Source organism: Corapipo altera, unplaced genomic scaffold, assembly GCF_003945725.1.
Source record: "Corapipo altera isolate COAL_440 unplaced genomic scaffold, ASM394572v1 69, whole genome shotgun sequence".
Classification (NCBI taxonomy): domain Eukaryota; kingdom Metazoa; phylum Chordata; class Aves; order Passeriformes; family Pipridae; genus Corapipo; species Corapipo altera.
This window is the reverse complement of record NW_020884908.1, coordinates 6,340,354-6,362,224: the sequence shown is the minus strand read 5'-3', so window position 1 is coordinate 6,362,224 and position 21,871 is coordinate 6,340,354. Positions and strand designations below refer to the sequence as shown.

General features: G+C 40.6%; 1 long non-coding RNA gene across 3 annotated transcripts; it reads left to right on the top strand.

Moving 5' to 3' along the window:
• The first annotated feature begins 383 nt into the window (after nucleotides 1-383).
• Nucleotides 384-9,822, top strand: LOC113951655. 3 transcript variants are annotated; one of them, XR_003529227.1, is made up of 4 exons: nucleotides 3,114-3,173; nucleotides 4,278-4,420; nucleotides 8,075-8,194; nucleotides 9,646-9,822. It is a non-coding gene; the product is annotated as an uncharacterized LOC113951655 (long non-coding RNA). The 3 variants fall into 3 exon arrangements; XR_003529225.1 differs by lacking the exons at nucleotides 3,114-3,173; nucleotides 4,278-4,420 and adding an exon at nucleotides 384-513; XR_003529226.1 differs by lacking the exons at nucleotides 3,114-3,173; nucleotides 4,278-4,420; nucleotides 9,646-9,822 and adding exons at nucleotides 384-513; nucleotides 8,764-8,885.
• Nucleotides 9,823-21,871: the final 12,049 nt, after the last annotated feature.

Below are 21,871 nucleotides of genomic sequence, written 5' to 3'. Positions count from 1 at the left end.
GGGCAGTTAACAGTAACATTGAGTTTGTGTCTGGTAATATGCATCAAGCTGGAATTTGAATCCAGGTTTCCTGAAACCAAACCTGACAGCTTTGGGAAACTACTCCCTTACCTGGCCTCTCGAACTTCCTCTCATTTCAGACAGTCTGTGCTGTTTTTTGCTGGGGTAGAGTTAATTTTCTTCACAGTATTTGGAATGGGGTTATGTTTGGGATTTGTACTGAAAACAGCATTGATAATGCAGGGTTACTTTAGTTATTGCTGACCCCACCATTGAGGAGGCTGGGGTTGCCCAAGAAGCTGTGAGGGAACACAGCCAGGAGAGCTGACCCCAACTGATGCAAGGGATATTCCGTACTGTTATGACATCATGCTCAGTATACAGAGCTGGGGGAAGAAGAAGGAAGCAGAGGATGTTTGGAGGGATGGTATCTGTTTTCCCAAGTAACCATTACGTGTGATGGAGCTCTGCTTACCTGGAGATGGTTATACACCTGCCTGCTGATGGGAAGAGGTGAATTAATTCCTTGTTTGCTTGGCTTGCTTGTGTGGCTTTTGCTTTACCTATTAAACTGCCTTTATCTTGACCCCTGAGTTTTTCTAGCCTTTATTCTTTCGATTCTCTCCCTCATCCCTCTGTGGAGGATAGTGAGTGGGTGTCTGTGTTGTGCTTAGTTACCGGTTGGTGTTAAATCATCGCACTCGTCATTGGTTTTCTGCACATTAATTTAAAACCTTAGCCATCAGAATGTCATAGTAATCCAGAGATAAAAAGAAGTGAATTTTAAAACCCAAAGAGTGATCACTCAGTCTTCTCCAACACTTCAGGGCTCTTAAGCCATACTGAAATTATCTCTGGATACAGAACAATATGATCATAGAAGCATAAGACTTTTCCAAGGTACTGAGTCACACATGCAGTTATACTGCCAGGATCCAGGAATGCAGTGAAAAGGACAAAACTGTCCATGAAAAAATGCCTTGGGTGGCAGGTGAGATCAGCTTGGTCTCACCTCTGATGTAATCTAGATTGTAACTGCAAACTTGTGACCTGGGCATGGACCCTCTTTTGCAGAGATAGATCTAAATTATGTCCCCCACCTTTAACTACTCAGCAATCTATATATTAGAAAAGGGAAGCAAAGGCACGAAGAGTGAGAGGAAGCTCAGAGACTCTGTTGAGGAGTAGTAATTGCAAATATCTCATCATGCAAGCTGCCTGGCATGGCCTACCCTTCTCTCCCCATCCATGCCAATACAAACCAGGTTGTACCAGTGCTGAATGGGAAGTGCACTGTCACAGCTCCCTTCTTTAACAAATAAACACATCTGTGCAATGTCACAACAAATTAGGAACTACTTATTCATTTGAGTTCATTGAGCTTGATGGAATCAATAATCAGTGGGGAGTTGGCACTGGATTCCTTAAAGAAGCTCTCTAGGAGTCAGTAATAGGAGTCAGAACTCACCCACCAGCTGCATTTCCCTGTAGACAGGAAATTGGGCTAAAATAAATCTTGGCTCAAGTGAAAATAATGGATAACACTCACTTTAGATTGCACTGTTTTGCCATCTAAAACAGCTGAGCTTTTACCTAAATAATACATGAAAGGCTGTTCAATGCCCGATACCTGATAACTGTATTGTGCAGTCTTGTGAAAAGAAGCTGAAATAAGACCAGAGAAACAGTCCTTAGAATTTCATGCTTAATTTTTGCCTGTCTGAAGCACATCAACCCATTCAAGCAAATTTGCTTTTGAATGCAACCTGTGTGTTCCAGTTGGCCAACAACACGCTAGAAATTCAGACCTCTGCAAAACAGATGTTTGTCCTTTCTCTAGATGGGCAAGTATATAAGACTAGAGATTAATATTTATTAGAAATGTCCAATCAATCTTCTGACTTTGCAGTTCTATGGATATATCACATATTAACAGGGCTGGGAATAAAAGTCAAACACAGTACCAGATGTGAAATATGACAGTGCTGTAAAATAATAAAGAACAGCTAGAACTTCTCACTTTATTACTATTATAACAAACTTTTTTACTGAGAAAGCCACAAACAAGTAGAAGAATCTATTGTGCTGGGTACCATTTAGGTTCTTAACTGGGGAATAAATCTCACCCCAAATATTTTTCAATCCATGGCCTTGTAGGAATGCACACTCTGACCTTATTCTTGGAGCAGCTCCACTGACAGCAGTGCTGTCACAATGATAAAGTTGTGCTTGTATGCACTGCAGAATTGGAGCTTTAAAAGATGAAACAAGAAAAAGGCTCACAGCCTACAGTGATCTGTGATCTGTATTCCCCATCATATTTAATAGCTGAGAAACCAAGGCAGAGATTACTTGTGCCTTCGTGGTCAGAGGTCATCATTAGCCCTGGCAGTAACTGGCAGATATTTTTTGCCATTTTTAGCAGGCAGATCAAAGATCCAAATGGACTCTGCAGACAGAATCCCCCTTTGGTTAACCTATAAATTTAAAAATTATTATAAAATTAATTATGTTTTATATGACTATCTCATTAAGTTTTAGTAATAAAAGCAAATTAAGACAGTTTCTCAGCAGAAATGGGAGTACTTTTCTGGAAAGGTAATAATCCAAATGCTGTTCTCAATAACTAACCATCACTTGACATTGCTATTCCCACACTGACAGACTTCAGGATAATGAAAAAAGAATCTGAATATAATAATTTTAACTATGAAGCGTCACCCACTCTCCAAATTGTCCAAGGCATTTTTCAACAGTTTAATCATAAAAGTAGAATTTAAACCACATGAAAGAAGCTCAGCAAACTACAAGTTTTGGGTTAAGTGTGTAAATTACAGATTCGCACATATTAAAACTTCACCAGGGAAGGCATTGCAGACAACTGAATGGAGCATTTGAAGGGGTTAAACAACTTGAGCTCTGATCCCAGCTCACTGACTTATTTAATCTTCCTATAGCACCTGAGTGAACAGCTGTTGACTTCAGAAGGTGTTTCCTGAAGCTTCCACGTCCCTATGGTTTGAACCTGGCAGAAACAAGCATCAGTGCCTAGGAAAACCCAGAAGCATGATCAAACATCTGTGCCATCTTTTTTTTTCTTTCTATGGTGACATCTGATAAGTAAGGACCTAACTACCTGGCCCAGCGTGGTTGGTCTCAAAAATAAGATTTAGGTGAGAAATGCAGCAGGGCGTCAGTGAAAGGTCATGGTGAAGGTTATACCCAGAGCAAGAAAGAGCAGGAAACATTGTTTGACTGAGGCACCATGAAAAGCATTATTTAGACATAGGTCTGGTGATTTACATTGCTTGAAACCATCTACCAGACTCTGTAGAAAAGATTCTCTAAGGGACCCATACTAAAAGAATAGCTGAGACATTTGATATGCCAAAATGTCACATGGCATTATGCAGTTCAGAGGAGGATATCTTCCCTGTTGTCCGGCTCCTTTTAAGGATTCCTATATCTTGCAGTACAAAGGTACTGCCCCCACAAAAATTAATCTTCCCCTTTAGATGCAACCATCATGCCAGAGAGAAAAATATTTCAGAGAATATGAATACTGAGCCACACAGTATTCACAGCCACGCCTCCGGAGTAAACTACATTCCCCTGGCTACTTGTGTTTGCATCTTGCGATTCAACTGACCAAAATTATCTCCATTAAAAAACATGCAAATGGCATCAGGTGTAATAGATGGGATGGTGGTGGAATAGAGGACTGTTCATTCTGTCTGAAGATGAGTCTGAATGGCAGCGACAGATAACTCCAGAAGTGGGAGGTTTCGAAATAAAAGAAAATGAAAATGAGCAATCCAGTCAGAGCAGTGTCACTAGTGTTACATAATTTCACATATAAATTTTTTTATCCTAAACTGACCTTAGATTTCATGGACCCACTTAAGCTAAATCTAAAGGCCTGTCCCTGCACTGTAGAATTACTAGGGACATAAGAAAAATATTAAATCTGAAAAATAAAGATGATCTGGTGGAAAAGGTACGTTAGCTGTGAGCTAATGTGCCTTCTGCAATGACCTGATGGGAAAGCAAAGCCCCTCTGCTGAATTACCCAGCACCAGCAACCTTCATTTTTCTGCCTTTTCAAGAAATGTGTGATGAAGAGAGGCAGTGATGTGGCTGACCATCATGGTCCTGTTCTCCTAGGTGCTTCAGGCAGGGTGCACATACTGGGAAGTGCACCTTAGTCTTTCTTGGCCCTTTTACACCTAGGGTTAATCCAAAGAAGAGTCCTTCACACCAACTGCCTTGATTTCCAGAGATTTGGAAGTCATTATTTTTCAGTGGGAAACAGGAAGAACAGAGTGACATTCTTCCTTTCACCTGCAAGAACTTTCTCTGTTGTCCCCATTTTTCACTACTGTCTGCATGGTGTAATGTCTTACCTGTGGAAATACACAGGGTAGCAAGAATTATGGATTAGGTGTCAGTAAATGGGGTAAAAATGGTTTCAAATTGAACATTCCTTTTATAAATGTGATTTCAGATGAAGGTATATTGCAAACTGCCACACAACACATTCAGCAAGTACTGCCTTGCTATCATAAGACATTATTCTGCCTCCAAATTTGATTTGTGTAAGGAGGGAACCAGGAGAGTCCCTCATAAATTACACTGTTGGCTAATTTTGTCATTGAATTCTGGCATACCAAGCCTGCAAACAATGTTTAGTTGCATAACCTTTAAAAGGTTATACAACCATTAGGTCTCATTTCACAGTCTTCAAAAACAGTGAGTCTATTTCTTCTACCAGAGTTTGTTTATTTAATTTCAGTATTTCAGCTTTTAAGAAAAATGTTCACAGTACACTCTTAGTCTCCCTATTTCATGTTTCACATTGTTATATCATTTTAAGAATAGTTATGCTGAGTATTTCTATTTCTATGATTTTCTATCAAATATTTAGTGTTTCATTCCAGCCTGCCTTGGAAAACTAATAAAAATATTTTGCCTTCTTAAATTGATTATCTGTATTTAGATCCTTTATAACGTGTACTGTGTTAAAGCTGTTAAAAACAGAAAAGAGGGATACTGAACTCACCTTTACATATTTTGTGCACGTGTGTGTGTGTTATGTTATTCATTGTAAGGCATTGCAGTGCATGGTATAGAAACACAGAATGATAACATATAACCATAGAATGGCTTTAGGTGAGAGGGACCCTAAAAATAATCTAGTTCCAACCACCTTGCATAGGCTGGGACACCTTCTACTAGACCAGGTTGCTCAAAGCCCCATCCAACCTGGCCTTGAACACTTCCAGGAATGGGGCATCCACAACTTCTCTGGGCGACATGTTCCAGTGCCTCACCACTCTCACAGTAAATAATATCATCCTAATATCTAATCTAAACCTACTCTCTTTCAGTTTGAAGCCCTTCCCCGTTGTCCTGTCTCTACATGATCTTACAAAAAGTTTCTCTCCATCTTTCTCGTAGGCTCCCTTCAGGTACTGGCAGGCTGCAAATAGGTCAGCCTGAAGCCTTCTCTTTTACAGGCTGAACAATCCCAATTCTTTTAGCCTTTCATTTCCATCCCTCTGATCATCTCCATGTCCCTCCTCTGGACTTGCTCCAGCAGGTCCACGTCCTTTCTGTGCTGGGGACCCCAGAGCTGGATGCAGCACTCCAGGTGGGGTCTCACCAGAGCAAAATAGAAGGGCAGAGTCACAACCCTCGACATGCTGGCCACGCTGCTTTCCATGCAGCCCAGGATATGATTGGCTTTCTGGGCTACATATGTCTTTGTAGACAATTTTTCTGTAATTCTGGAACTATTTTTTATCTAAATATGTTTGTGATGAGATATACATAATTGTAATAAATTAAAACATGCAGATAGTAGGCTAGTATGGAAAAGGTTTGTAGTCCCTGTCACTGCATCTAAGAGGAATTAATGTCATCCTGTAGGAATCATGGCATTTATGTAGGGCTGAAGTCGAAATGGATGAAATGAGCTGTGACTTATTTTATTTTGTGTTTCCTGATGTTTGTAAAATCTCAGACCATTTGTGGATATTCTCTTTTCTTCTACATCAGACCTGTGAGGAGGAAGTATTATGCTTTCATGTACATTTTATGGTGTATACTTTTCAGGTAAAGGGCATGTGGTAACTTGGACTAAAGCTAGTTAATGTCATACAACTGAAAAATACAGGATACCTGAGATTACTTTAGTCAAAAAAGCATACAGCAATGCCAACCACCCTTTAAAGCTTTTCAAACAATTTTCAAACAATTCCTTTGGTAATTTGTTCTACTGTGATTCCTTAATACTTGAGAGGCATTGGCTGTATACACTATGAAAATGTCATCTTTGTTGCCTTCCTAAAGCTTTACTTTATTGTGACATCCACAAAAATATTGGAAATCACCTGAAACAACCTGAACAAAAGAAAATCTGAAACAGTCAAGTAGATAGTATTTTGAGCTGACCACTTACACTGCTATTCTTTCCTTGTATTCACACATCAAACTGTATTTGCCTTAAACTATTAATCAATGGGTGGAGGTCACATTTTCTGATATGTTGTCCAATTGACATCCTCTAGACATCCTATTCATGACCAGGGATCCAAAGTGTTTCAGCATTATGAATAAATGCAATTGAAATATTTCTGCATATATTTTTTTCCGATCTCTCACAATATATGTATGGTTGTAAGGGACAGCCAAAACATGATGAGGAAAACTGTTTCTTCAGTACTAGTATCTCACAGCAGCTAGCAAACATTAGGTGGAGATTAGGAAAAAACTCCATAATTTTCTTTTTCATTTTTTATGTTAAAATTGAAACCTGATGGACTGCACAGGTCTTTTCTTAGTTTTGTAGCTGGATGCCCAAGTAGGTTGTGATACTGTCTCATAGTGGAGAGGGCTTGCACCTGTGTTCTCTTGTCTCTTACATTATGCATTTTCCCTTTCTGTCCAAAATGTTGTTAATGCTTTAATCCAGGTCTGATTTGGCAAGCATTTTGGGATGGCAATATATTTTGAAGGAAAAGTACCTGCTTGGGACTTCCATTGATGAAACCCTGATCAAGCACCACAAATAGATTTAGCAGATCTTTCTAGACCCAGGCCCAGAAAGCACAATTGTGCCCCCCTCCTGCAGGTTTTTTTGTGAATGTCATCCTGTTTTTTGTCTTGGAAGCTGATCAATCTGACCTGGCCAAGTTGGACACAACTTAGACACTGTTCTTGAAATCTGGAGTGTAAAGACATGAATTTCACTGCATACCCCATGCAGCTAAACTGCACATGCTCCATGCCTATTTATCCTAGACTTCTACCACCCCTAATCCATCTGGGCTACCAGATATCTGTAAATCATCCAGACCAGTGCAATGCACGGATCAGAGGAGGATTATTAGTAAAGCCCTGTAGTCTTCCTTAGTAAACTTTTGCTGTACAATATGCTTTGAGTAATGTCTGGAAGTGGCAAAACTCATGCATCGGATGCCTCCCTGTTACACAAATAAATACTAAGAAGTCTGACACTTTTATTCTCTCAGGGGAAAATTGACAAAGCAGATCAGAAAAGGGGCTGCATGAACTTGTTCTGCTAATGCAGGGACGAGGCATTCAGCTAACATTTGTGTAATGCCTTTCTTTTTGTTTAGAAGCATTTGTGAAAGAAGAGAAAAAACAAGTTTGCATAGTCTGCAAAAGATAAGAGTTTAAGTTAGATACAAGGTCAGACTAAATTCCAATGGTAAAATTTATGTCGACAGAAATAGAGAAGTTGGTCCAAGGAAAGAAATGTTGATTCCCCCTTCCTACCCCTTTATAAGATACAATCTTTTTGAAACTAAGAATGCTTGTGACTTTGTAAAAACAGGAAAGAACCCAGAGTGAGGTTCTCTTAAAAATACTTTGTTAATGTTTTTTACTTTTTTTCTAAATTCTCTAATTAATTTACAGTCACATTTCAATTTTTATGTATTAAGAAATACATATTGTTAAATGTTGCATATTATTAAATGTATTGGGTCTGACCAGGATGTACTTAACTTTCTTCATAGTGCCTTCATAGTGCTGTTCTTTGTACTTGCAGCTAGAAGAGTATGAATAACACACCAGTGTTTTGGCTACTGCTGAGCTTTTCTCGCACACCACCATGGCTGTTTCTCCAAACCACTACCACCTGGCCCCAAGCCTCAAAACCTGAGGGTGAGTAAGACGCTGGGAGGGGACCTACCCAAGACAACTAACTTAAACTGACCAAAGGGATATTCCATACCATTTAACAATATGACTCATCAATAAGAGTAAGAGAAGGAGGAAGGAGGGGTGAGGGAATTAAAATTCAAGCATTTGTCTTCTGGACCAACCACTACCAAAGCCCCTACTTCGCAGGTAGTGGCAGGTCATCACCTGCTAATGGGAAGTAGAGAATAAAACCTCTGTGTTTTCCTTTTTTTCACTATGTGGACCTTGCTTTTCTCTACTAAGCTGCTTTTATCTCAATCCATGGGTTTTTCATTTTCTCTCCCATACTACTAAGGAGTGACAGAGCTGCTTAGTGGGCACCTGACAGACTTTCTATGGACTGCAGGTCTTCAAGAACTGCTCCAGCATAGATTCTATCCATGAGGTGCAATCCTTCAGCAGTGGACTTCTCCTACATCCCTGTTCCCCATATAGACACAAAAAACTATCTCCAGCAATGGACCCTCCAGGGCCAGAGGTCCTGGCAGGAGCCTGCTAAAGTGTAGGGTCTCGACAGGCTGCATCTTCTTTCAGGGTATATCCATTTGCTGTGGCACAGGGTCCTACACTGGATATAGGATGGATATCTGCTCCTTATTGTATCTCCATGAGCTTCAGGGGGACAACCTGCATCACCATGGTCCACATCACAGACTGCAGGGGAATCTCAGCTCTGGCACCTGCAGTACCTCCTAGCCCTTCTCCTTCACTGACCTTGCTGTCTACAGAGCTGTTTCTCTTGCACATTCCAACTTTTCTCTCCCAGCAGTTGTTGTGCCCCTTCTTAAATACATTATCTCAGAGATTCCACCAACATTTCTCATGGACTCAGTTTCAGCCAGTGGCAGTTTTGTCTGGGGTCTGGCTGGAACTGCCTCTGCTGCACATAGGAGCAGCTTCTGGTGTCCCTCACAGAAGCCACCCCTTTAACTGCCCCGCTACCAAAACCCTCCCATCTAAATACAGTACACATACATTTCACTCTGTGAGAGCACATCTTATGAAAAGCTTCAAAAAACATGAACTTTTTTTACTTTTTTGATGTGAACATAAATTGCTACCTACAGAACCAAAAGGACTCTTAACATCCAATCATTCCTTCAGGTTTTCTACTATGCCAAAAACAAATTGAACTCCATCTCAATTATATATTTTTAATAGCTGTTACTGATTCTTAGCCAGCTGTAATAAAGGCAGTTAATAGTTTACTGGCTCACACTCATTATTCCAGCTTTGCTAGGGGCATCATGATTGCTGACTCATACATATTTCTCAATCAGATTTTTTTTTCAGATACTATTAGCCAAACTGAGACACTGCAGCTAAAGTTGAAAGCTTACACGAAACACGTTTAAAATTTCAAAAGAAAATTTATGAAAGCTATCTTTATTTTAAGAAGCTTTCTTTGACTTTCAGGGTTGGAAAAAAACAATAACTGGATCTGCAATTCATCTGAAAAATGATTGTGTTATTGATAAGTCAACTCCTGCATGAATAGATATTCACCTTCAAGCCTCCTTAATTTGTCCTCATTTTGGAGATATGATATGTGTTTTCCGGATGCAGAGGGGATACTGGCTTTGTTGCTTCTATTCCCAGACTATGAGAGTGAAATAAAATCCATGTAACGCAAGTTGTCTGTTTTAATTAACACTCCTGTCTTCATTTTTCCCATTTTCCTCTGCAACCACGAGGAATCAAAAAAGGAATATTTCTTCCAAGACAAAGGTTGAGATACTCACACAATTATGTGGTATAAAAGGGCTGTGATAACACTTTAAACAAAACAAGACTTGTAGGAATATCTAAATAACAGACAACATTGGGACTGACAGATTTCACAGAACAAATTATTCCAAGGTTGAGTGCTTAAGGTTAGAATCTGAGCTCCCATCAGCTTTCCTGGGGCCTAAACAGCTTCTGACAATCAGGTCCCCTTCAAAGCTACCTCTGGCTACTGCATGTTGTGATGATACACATGAGAGTGTATGAAAAGACAGAGGCATATGGGCACAAATCTCTGAAAAGAAAGCTTGAATCTAAGAAGGAAATTTTGAGAAAGGGGACATGAAGAACATCACTGAAGGAAGATAAGGGAGGGGTTTTTAAAAGAGCAGACAGAAAAAACCACGAAAGTAGCCCCTGAGGACAGCAGAGGGAAAACTGTTTGTGAAGAGGCACAGGCTGAGGTGCTGGGCATGATTTCAATACAGTTGTGGACTTTGTGTTTTTGTATGTGCTCCTTATCCAACACAATAAGACCATGCACCTCTTTCTTTGTGGTGCTGCCAGAATTATCTAATTTTTCTGCTGCTGCTGTTTGAGCGTGCTGAGCTTTTGTGTACTCAAAATAATCCAAATCCCCAGGATAAAACCAGTGAAAAAAAGGAACCTATCAACTATCAAAGAAATGAACTTTTTAGTTTCTTACTTTTGAAAATTCAACTTGAGTCATCTTCAGCAGCCAAGCTTGGTCCTTGCTTGCTCAGAAGGTTTGCAACAGCACTTTTCATGCAATTCCTTTGTACTCCACACAGTATTCATCTCTGCCTTGGAGATTGTTTTTTTAGCATTTTTCCATTTTGTCTGAAAACCTGTTACGTTTAAGCTTTTAAGCTGCAGAGCTTCTTTATCAAATAGGACCTTTTCTGCAGAAGCTGTATATTAAACACTCTTTCCTTTGCCAAAAATTTCATTTGTGTTATGCCCTGTTTTATTCCAGCTGCATAGGAAATAAATACTTATTACTAGCTCCATTTTACTGAAACACAAGTAGGAACTCTCCTTTGTGCCAGAATTTAGTGTTTTACAAAGCTCATTTATCATGATTAATCCAGCCAGGTGGAAAGTAGTTCTTGTGCTCAGTAAATCTTGCTGTAACTTGAGTTGTGGTGCTAGGCAGATAATCAACCTGTCTTTAAAAGGCACTGCTTTCAGTAGACAGTATCAAACGTGGATGAACAAAGCCACAGTCTTAGTGGACCAGGTGGTGTAACAGACAGATAACATACAAATGCCAAAAATTATGTTTCGCCATTGTTTCCGCCTGTCAGAAACTTCCTACCAAAATTTTTCTTTGGTGAGAATTTCTCACCAAAGTTTCCCACTGGAGTTTTCCTGCCAAAAGATCCTGGTATTGTTCATCCTTATCATATCTCTGCGAACATCTGAACAGGGCTAAGTGCCAAAACACCACAGACTACCTCCTTTGAACACTATAAAAGCTGAAGAGAAATTTGGGAAGATTAGGGAAAGAGGAGTGAGCAAGAGAGTTTGGCTATACCAGCTGAAAAAATCTTGTCTCCACCTCGCCCTCACCTTTTCTTTTCTTCCGCCGCCGTAAAACTGCCTGCCCGTCACCAGAGACTGAACCTCTGCCACCTGGAATTGGACCGGGACCCTCCGTGCTACCCCACGTGAGTTTTTTCCACCCCAACCCTATTTCTGAGAGGTACAGCAGGACCGAGGCCTCTGCACAAGCCTGAAACAGGGCCGGTGTGAGCTGCGGAGAAGCCCACATCCTGGCTGCATTCCAGATCCCCTACAGCTAAAGAGATAACATCACCGAAAAGCGGCGGAGCCAGAGAAAAAAAAACGGCGAAAACCGTTTCTTTCTCTCCCTCTGCCCCCCCCACTCCACAAGTCAGCTTGGACAAATAGGTAGTTTTTTGGTGGTAATCTTTTTCTTTGCTTCTAAAATTAATCTTAGCATTTTCTAACCTTTTCTTTTTTTTTTTCCTCTTTCTCTTTGCATCTCTTAGTAATTAATAAAAACAGTTTTGGTCTCAACAGATAACTTGTATGAGTTTTAATTTTGCTCAAGGGAACATTCGAATATAAAAAATTCTTTCTGCAATATTTTAGCAGATTGTAACAGGTGGTTGTTGGGAAAACAGCACTTTTGCAAAACCTTTCTATCAATGTATACTGAAACAGTATTTTCAGTTCTTGGTTCCCAGCATGTTTCTCCATCTCCCTGGATTGTAGCTCCACTTCAAGACTATTTCAACCCAACGACAGCTGGGCTTTTTGTGTTTGAGGTTTTTTCTGCATTTTCTGCCCCTCTGTGAAATTCCAACAGACTGGTTTCAAAGAAATGCATCTGTCACCTTCAGTGCAGAGCTGTTGAGAAGCAAAGTTACTGCCATTCTGTGCCTTTGGAATAGTTTTTCTTTGGCTTACCTGCGATTTTTATGAGTCAGGATATGGGAATTGCCACTTCCCGGCTGTTCACGAGGTTTTCACTTCTTCTGATGTGAGATAAGCTGAAATAAAATAAACTTAAAACAAACTCAGCCTGACTGCAGAGGAATATAGACAACAGAATTAGGAGCTGCAGTGACATGCAATGCTTAATTGTTCCCAATATAATTTCTTACTCTGGAAGTAATTAACTGGGAAGATGCTGAAATGTTGGCAGGGTTGGACTAAGTGAGGTCATTAAAGCATTTCTATTTTACCAGAGGAAGTTAACGTACCATCATTGGCATACATATATAGTTCTTTTCACTCAGATTGAACTTAAAATATCAATTTTCTTTGCAGTTTTCAATGCAGAAAACTGAAATTTATTTTTCATTTGATTTTTTTTTTCTTTTTAATTAGATATAGATAATTGCTAGCTGTGGTCCATGCATCAGCTAGCCGCATTGGAGTGTGTCTAGTCCATCTGTTGGGGCTTATGGTTCTTAGTGTAATTTTTCTAAGGCAAATAAATATTATTTGTACAGCATCTTGCATAATAGAGACTGTTCACTATGTCTAGAGTTGTTGAATGTGAGAGTAAAATAAATGTATAAATGTTCAAGGTGTTCCTAGGAAATGTTTGCAGTGCAGAACCTTATAAGGAGGATATTCTACCCTGAGTCTGCTCTGTTCTTTCTTCCACCCTCTGCAGGTGTTAACACTTGCCTTTGAGCTCCTTCATCCATCTTCCTCATTATTCCAGTCACTGAATAAATACTTGCAACCTCACTTGTCACTCAGGGAAAGACTGTAAAGGAAGTCAGTGCCTTCGTGGGACAGCTGAGAAAAGTAATTTCTTCTTCTGAACACTGTTGTCCTTCACACTGCGAAGGTAGAGAAAAGATTGATCTAGGTGGTGTTCTACCTGTCATAGCTGCTATTCTTTTGCCCACTTCATTGGGCAAATTGAAGACTGAATTGGAAACATTTAGACCTAAAAGAAGGAGCAACATGTGGATGAAAGCTTCTTTAGGTCTGGCATGAGTGCTGAAGGAGGTCTGATTGTGGTGTTGCTCTTTGTGCATCAGGTTCCTGGAGAAATAGTGCAAGACATTTTCTGAAGGACCTTTTACACATTTAAATCTCAAAAATATCAACCTATATAGAGTACGCTGAGGTATCTTTATATGTTAATTGAGTCTCACGCAGCTCACAGCTGTTTGATCAAAGTAGTGTCTCAATGCAGTTTAGCAACGTGAGCCTACAGCAGAGCAGAGAGGAGTAATCTATATTTCTGAACTCTGTCTTTTGTAGTAAGTGGAGAAGGAAGGGTAACCCAGTAATACCACTCTGTCCCAATATGACCATGCTTACATTCCCTCCAGTCTTCAATTCACAGCCAGGAAAACATCTCAGCCCTATTCACTGTATTAATTCTGTCCCCCAAAGAGAAATAGAAGGGAAAACTTGCTTACTGAGTTTTATGTTATCCTTTTATATTTCATATCTCAGTTCCTTATCATGGGAAGATCCTAATGTCTGATGCTAGAGGGAGCTCAAAAGCAGTATGAAATCTCATCTGGGCTAGTGACTAAAAATCTAAACAGATTAGCAGAGCAAAATTATCAAATTTTATATAGGAAAAGAGTTCCTTTCCACTTTGATGTTAAAAGTAGTTCTAGATTTTCAGATAAGAAACCAGAAATTTTTCTTCTTTTGTTTTTACTTTTTTTTTCTGCATCTCTTAGAAAAAAAGGGGGAAAAAATCTAACCCTGATGGAATTATTTTTTTTTTCCAGTTATTAACTTTTCCTCATAATAATGTGACCTACAACAAACTTTTGTTTTCAGGTGAAATGTTGGGAACCAAGGTTCTGGACTACTACACAGTGAATAATTTCCAGCTCAAGTTCTAATCTTTTTTTGCTAGTACAGGCAGTCTTAAACTTACCATAAAGATATAAATGAGCAAACATTTCATTAAAAATGAAGAGGCTTATGACAATACCTATTCTCCCAAAATGGAACCACCTGAGCTTTTCTAATAGCTGGTGACATCCATTAGCAGTTCTCTCAGAAATTGAAAACATTTTCCATCTGTTCATACACACTCATTACAAAGTAGTTAAGAGCCTATGGGATCACAGACACATTTTTGCAAATTAAAAAATATCAAAATGAGTTATTGAAGGAGCAGGGATGACTTTGTAATAAGCACCTAAGCTTCAAACTTTCTCTTTTCTCAAACACTGAAGACACCCCATTAGTTGAAATCTGTTTAGTCTGTAACCTTCCAGAACATGACGTTTTGAAAATCTGTGCTATACATACTCTGAGAAGGCAAGTCAGCCCTGCCAGGTTACAGTACTCTAACAAAGAGCAGAAATCAGCCTTTTTCTTTGGCAGACATCGCTGAGGATGAGTGATTAAGAGAACTCAAATAAAAATGGAGCACTTATATAAACAATGAGATCAGACAGTATTATACTAATATGAAATAAACTTCATGAACAGTGTGCTTGCATGTTGTCATGCCTGAAATGATCTCTAAGCAATAAGTTTGGATTTATCTTTCCTGTAGGAAAGCCTATTGGGAATGGACATTTCTAATAATTTCCTCCAGTCTCCAAGATGATGGAAGATGAGTGAAAGCCTGCTACAGTCAGGGCTTCTAGAATGACAAAGAAGGCTTGGTCAGAGACAAACGTGTCTAATCAAATAAACACAATATCCTGTTCAACTTAAGTGTGTTCAGAGGTGTTCCTCAAAAATCAGTCTTGTTGGGAGTGATTCCAGTGCTGTCTTACTCTATGCGTGTTTCTTCACGTAACTAACCTCTTGGTCAGACTTCCAGCTTGTGCATGTGTCTTATTGATTACTGAGTGCAAATTGAGAGTTACCATGTTTTATATTGTTGGGTCTTCAAAACCCTCTGGTTTTTTTTCGGGAAAAAGACTGCCACATCTTGGTCTTGTGTCACTGGTACTGAGAGGTTACTTGTTTTGTTTCCCTGTGATTTCTCATAGCTTGAGAGATCTGCACATCATGTGGTTTTATGCTGGAATCAGACTACCTTGCAAGATAAGGGAATTTTTTCTTTGTTTCCTCTAATTAGTTATTTAGTCCAATATTCTTATAGAATTTCAGAATCATAGAATGATAGAATTATTAGGGTTGAAAAAGACCTTAAAGACCATCTAGTTCCAGCTCCCCTGCCATGAGCAGAGATATTACTCATTAGATCAGGTTGCTCAGAGCTCCATCCAACCTGGCCTTGATGGGATAGGGCATCCACATCATCTCTGGGCAACCTGTTTCAGTGCTTCACCACCCTCTGAGTAAAGAATTTCTTCCTAACGTCTAAACTAAACCTGCCCTCTTTCAGTTTAAAACCATTGCCCCTTGTTCTGTCAGTGCTGATATAAATGGTCCCTTTCCCTCTTGTTTATAAACCCACTTAAGGTACCAGAAGGCCTTAATGAGGTCTCCCTGAAGCCTTCTCTTCTCCATGCTGAACAATTCCAGCTCTCTCAGTCGGTCTGTCTGGGAGAGATGCTCCATCCCTCTGATCATCTTTGTGGTCCTCCTGTGGACCCACTTGAACAGGTCCACATCTTTCTTGTGTTGAGGACCCCAGATCTGGACACAGTACTACAGGTGGGGAGTCATGAGGACAGAGGAGAGGGGTAGAATCACCTCCCTCACCCTGCTGGCCACTTCTCTATTGATTCATCACAGGATGCAGTTGACCTTCCTGGCTGTGAAGGCACATTGCCAGCTCATGTTCAGCTTTTCGTCCACGAGAACCCCCAAGTCCTTCTTGAGAGCAAGGCTGCTCTCAATGACGACTTCTCTCATTCTGTAGTCATATCTGGAATTGCCCCAGTCCAGATGCAACACTTTGCATTTGGACTCGTTAAACTTTATGAGATCCTCATGGGCTCACCTATGAAATTTGTTCAGGTCCCTCTGGATGGCATCCCTTCCTTCTGTTGTGCTCAACTTTGTGTCATCACCGCTCACTGTCTGTGTCATTGATGGAGATATTGAAGAGCACAGAGTTCTGAGGGACAGCACTCAACACCAGCCTCCACCTAACCATAAAGTCACTGACCACTCCTCTGACTGCATCCATCCAGCCAATTCTTTATCCCCCTGACCAGTCCATTCGTTAAATCCATGTCACTTCAAGTTGGAGATAAGGATGTATGGGACTGCAGTGAATGCCTTACAGAAGTCTATAAATGCAGTTCTTTCAATTTCAAAGGTTCTCACAACATTTAACAAACCACAGGGTCATATTATGGCTTGCTACTTCACAGAATCACAAAATGGTTGAGGTTGGAAGAAAACTCTACAGATCATCTGGTCTAACACTCCGCTGTAACAGGGCTAGTTGCTGAGGACCATGTCTACACCTGTTTTTAATATCTCTAAGGAGGGAGACTCCACAATCTCTCTGGGCAACCTGTGTCAGTGCTTAGTCACACCAGCAGTTTAAAAGTGTTTCCTGATGTTCAGGAGGACCCTCTTTGTTTCAGTTATGATCCTGTCACTGGGCACCACTGAAAAGAGCTGAGCTCCATTCTCTTTGCACCATCCCTTCAGGTGTGATATAATCCCCCCCTTGAAATTTTTCATATTTGGACTGAACAGTCCTCGCTGTCTCAGCCTTTCCTCACAGGAGAGATTACAGAACCATAGTCAGTGAGTCTCACTTCAGTGACTGGTAAAGTTATGGGGAGGTATCCTGGGAGGTATTGAAAAACATCTGAAGGAGAATACAATCATTGGTTGGAACCAGCACACGTTCATGAGGGGAAAGTCCTGCTTGCCAAACTTAATCTCCTTGTATGACAAGGTAATCCACCTAGCTGATCAAGGGAAGGCTGTTGACTCCCTTGAAGGCAAAGTGCCTTTCAGAGAGACCTCTACAAATTAGAGGGCTGGATAATCACCAACCCTATGAAGTTTAATGAAGATAAGTACCAGATTCTGCACCTGGGAAGGGACAAACCTGGATGCACATACAGACTGACAAGTGAGTGGCTGGAGATCAAGGTCAGCGTTTTCTGGGAAGACGTAAAAGTAACTAGGAAGGAAATATAGCAAGGAAGAAGAAACCTACTGGAGGGAAAACCTTGGACAAGCCATTACTAGTACACAAGTTGTACCCATCTTTCAATCCAAAGTCGCTGAGAGCCAAACTCCAGGCTGTAGGAAAAAAGACTGTATAAGCTCGCTCAGTGAGACAAATATTTTTGGATGTCATACAAACATACATGAGCATGAACAAAGAAAGCAGCATAGAACAGAGTGATGGGTCATCTGCAAAATGAGATGAAATAGGGTCCAGATGTTCTTAGGATTCATGAAGCAAGACGCCAACTAACGTATTTCTCTGCACTCTTCCAATAGGTTCTAAGCTGTGTGATGAAGACATACTTTCCAGCTCCAGGATTTTCTTTATTACCATACCGTGTGCTGTTTGGAAGCTAATTGGCTTATTGTGTGATGTGAGCATTGAGAATAAAATGTTAACTTGAACCGACATCAGAGAAGTGAATTTTGTACCTTCCATTTACGTATCAAATTTTCTCAGTCTCCTTTACAAATGAGGAGTTAGTAAAAGGAGCCAGAAAGCTCCTTTTTTAACATCACTTACAACTTTTCTTCCCAGTGGCCCACAGAGAATACAAGGAATCATGTTTTAAATAAAAATGCATAGGAGGTGGCTATGCCAAAAGACTAAATCCTTGCTAAATGTTGATACATTGCCAGTAGCCTACAGCAACAATGGAGACAGTCAGAATTAAGGGCACAACATGACATTGTGTGGAGAGTAACAGCAATTACAGTACTTGGAAGATATTATCTTTCAGTTGATTGGCTCCATGTGGAGAGAATGAAGACTGAGTGATGGAGGGAAATGAGAGCCCTCCTGTGAGGTTTGACACATGAGGGAACCTTCCACAGTTTAACAATTAAATTCTCTTCAGGCATTACAGACATACCAAGTAAGATGAGTCAAAAAGAGGTGATGTCATCCATTATAGAAATGATAATGTAATAGATCACTTTGTGGGATTATGGCCAACATTTTCCAAAAACTATTCCCTCTGCTCTGTATTTAATAATCCAAATGATCTTAGCCAAGATTTTTAAACACAAACACATAAAGTGATCCTTTGGTGGCAAAGTTTTAAAAAATGCTCAAGTCATCTGAATGTCTCATTAAAAAAAAGGAATTGTACTTTCATTGCCTTTTGAGGAAAGTCTTGTGTACATAATGGGGTGTACACATTTGAAAATTTGTCTCGAAATACGTATGAAATCAGTGTCAAAATTGCTGAATAGCCTCATGCCCAAATTACTTGTTTGGCAACTGAAAGTTCCTTCAAGTACTTTGGATGCAGAGTGCTTTTGAAAATGGAACCATTCATCTTTTATATATTTTCATGGCCATCGTGACCCAAATTTTTAAAATTAAATCTGCAGTTTCACAGTCCCGTACCACTCAGTCACATTGCTGTAACTTTCGTGGTGGGGTTCTTTTCCAGAATATCCAATATCTGGACTAGACTACATTGAGGAAGATTTAATTTTTGTTTTAGAAAGAACAAAACTAGCTTTCCCCTGTAGGTACTCTATTTGGTGGGGAAAGATGAGAAAAAGAAAATTTAAAATTACAAGCCAAAAACAAAATCACTAATTAGGGGCTAATTATGTCAGACCCAGAGTTATAGCACAAATGAAGAGATAAATGAACTTTTGAATTTGAAAGAAAGAATACCAGTGAGGGACAGGGAGAAAGAAGGTATAATCTTTCTGGTTTACCTTTCGGTCTTTGTTTCAGACTATTTCCCTCAGATTTCTTTCCTTTAAAAAGAGGCAATGGCAATTTGCAGACTGGACTAATCACTTTAATCTGGCTGCTAAAAACTGGTTTTAAAGAGACTGCTTTTCCCTACTAAGGATCTCAGGGTTGGAGGTGGGAGTAGGGTGCTGTCAGAAGGGCTATTTAAGTTCTGTTATCAATCTGAGACAACCGGGTGCTGATTAGTTATCAGACATTCTTAAAATCAGAAAGATTGGATTTTTGGTGTAACTCTTTATCACCTTTTAAATGGACACCTTGCTGAACAGTCTGCTGAGGGGGAATAGATGACCGTTCTGTAAATTCTGATGCCTTCAGGAAGATACTATTGTGCAGCATGCTGACTTTGCAAAACCTTGCAAACAGTGACGCTAACAAATGACTGGTGCAGTATTGAAGTGCTAACTCAAGCAGATGTTGTTTTTATCAGGCACATATCAGCAGGGAACAAAAATAAAAGGTACCTCACCTTTCACATCCTACATAGACTCTACTTCTCAGCAGACCACCTGTATATATCAAACACTCCTGGGAAGGAATGGTAGCCTCAGTTATGACCTGCAGCTGTGCTGGTTAAAACATGTTCCCTCAACATCCATGTATGGCATTTTGATCTTATTCCTCCGAGAAATCATAGAATCTTTAAAGCTGGAAAAGACTTCCAAGATCACCAAGTCCAACCATTGACCCAGTAGCACCATGTTCACCACTAGACCACATCCCCCAATGCCACAACCACACACACCTTTCTAACACTTTCAGGGATGGTGATTCCACCACTTCCTTGGGAAGCCTATTCCAATACCTGACCACACTTTCAGTAAGAAATTTTTCCTAATATCCAATATTCAATACCTCCTCCCCTGGTGCAACTTGAGGTCATTTCCTCTCATCCTGTCACTTGTTACCTGGGAGAAGCTACAGAAAGAGATAAGGTCCCCCGAGCCTTCTTTTCTCCAGGCTAAACAACCCCAGTTTCCTTGGCTGCTACTTGTAAGACTTGTGCCCTAGACCCTTTTCCAGCATCGTTGCCCTTCTCTGGAGTTGCTCCAGCACCTCAGCATCTTTCCTGTGGTGAGGGGCCCAAAACTGAACATGGTATTTGAGGTAGGGGTTCACCAGTGCTGGGTGAAAGGGGATGATCACTTGCCTAGTCCTGCTGGCCACACTGGCCACACTATTTCTGACACACTGCTGACGCACATTCATGTGGATGTCAACCAATGACCCCCAGTCCTTTTCCATCAGTCAGCTTTCCAGTCGCTCTTTCCCAAGCATGTAGTGTTGCATGGGGTTGTAAAGATTTTTTGAATCTGATGCAACTGGCCTTGGCCTGTCCAGATCCCTCTGTGGAGCCTTCCTACTCTCCAGCAGATCAACACTCTCGCCTAACTTGGTGTTGTCTGCAAACTGACTGTCTGCAAACTTGATCCCCTCATCCAGATCATCACTAAAGATATTAAACAGCTTTGTCTCCAGTACTGAGCCATGGGGAATATCACTTGTGACAGGCCAACAGCTGAATTTAACTCCACTCCCAGTGAACTGTGTGCCACCTTTACTGAGAATAGGGGATGGTGTGGCTACACCTGTACTGGTGATGTGAGTTGCATGATTGTTTCTGTTCTGTCCAGAGGAAAACACAGAGGACAGGCCCTTTTCCAAAACTTCCTCCTCTGGACCTCTAGCCCCTTGCCTGTGCTTCCCACCCTGATTCCCTCCTTGTCTTCCATGGTGGCCCAGCTGAACTTTGAACTGCTTGACCAAGAGAGGGAAAATAATGGTACTTGGCCAGGCAGTGCTGCCCACAACCAGACACTCCTAAACTCAGTACCAGCAGCAACAGAAAGATGAGGGAAAAGTTCACTTCCAGGCTTCATGCAGTGCATCTCAGGAGGGGTGATAAAAGCCCAGGCTTTTCCCCATGAATCCTCCCCAGGCAGAAGTTGTGCTACAATTCACTCAGGGAGGACTCAGCAGGCAGGGTTTGACCACATCTCCTCACCGAAGAACAGATCAGAGCTGCCAGGAGCGTGTCGTTCAGAAAATGGTTTGTGTAGCTTTCCCTAGCCTGAGGAGGAGGGAAAAAGGATAGACTTCAGAGTGTTTGATCATTGAGAGCCTTTAGGCCTTGTTTTTGCCTCTAGGGTGCTTCACAGATGGACCTTTCCTCCTGAATACAAATCCCAAATTCAACTGACATTCAGTTCACTTTGATTTATGCCTGAAGGACTTCACTCACCTCAAATAGTATATCTCAATCCTCTTCAAAAGTTGTATGTTGCATCAATGTCAGAGAAAGAAGGACCAAATGCGAGCGTGGAGAGATCCTAGTCAGTGTTCCTACATCCCCAAGGTGCATCAAGGACATTTTTAGAGCATGGGTGTATCACAGAATTCTAGAATAATTTAGATCAGAAGTGATATCATGTGTACTTCTATCTTTCAAGTAATGATGGGCTGCAAGTAGATAAAATTCTGAAGTGAGTATCCTGACAGTACTTTGGTCTGAAGATTCAAATAGATCAACATAGATTGTGGTGAAAAGATTTAGATTTTTCTGTTCTTCCTTTCACCTTC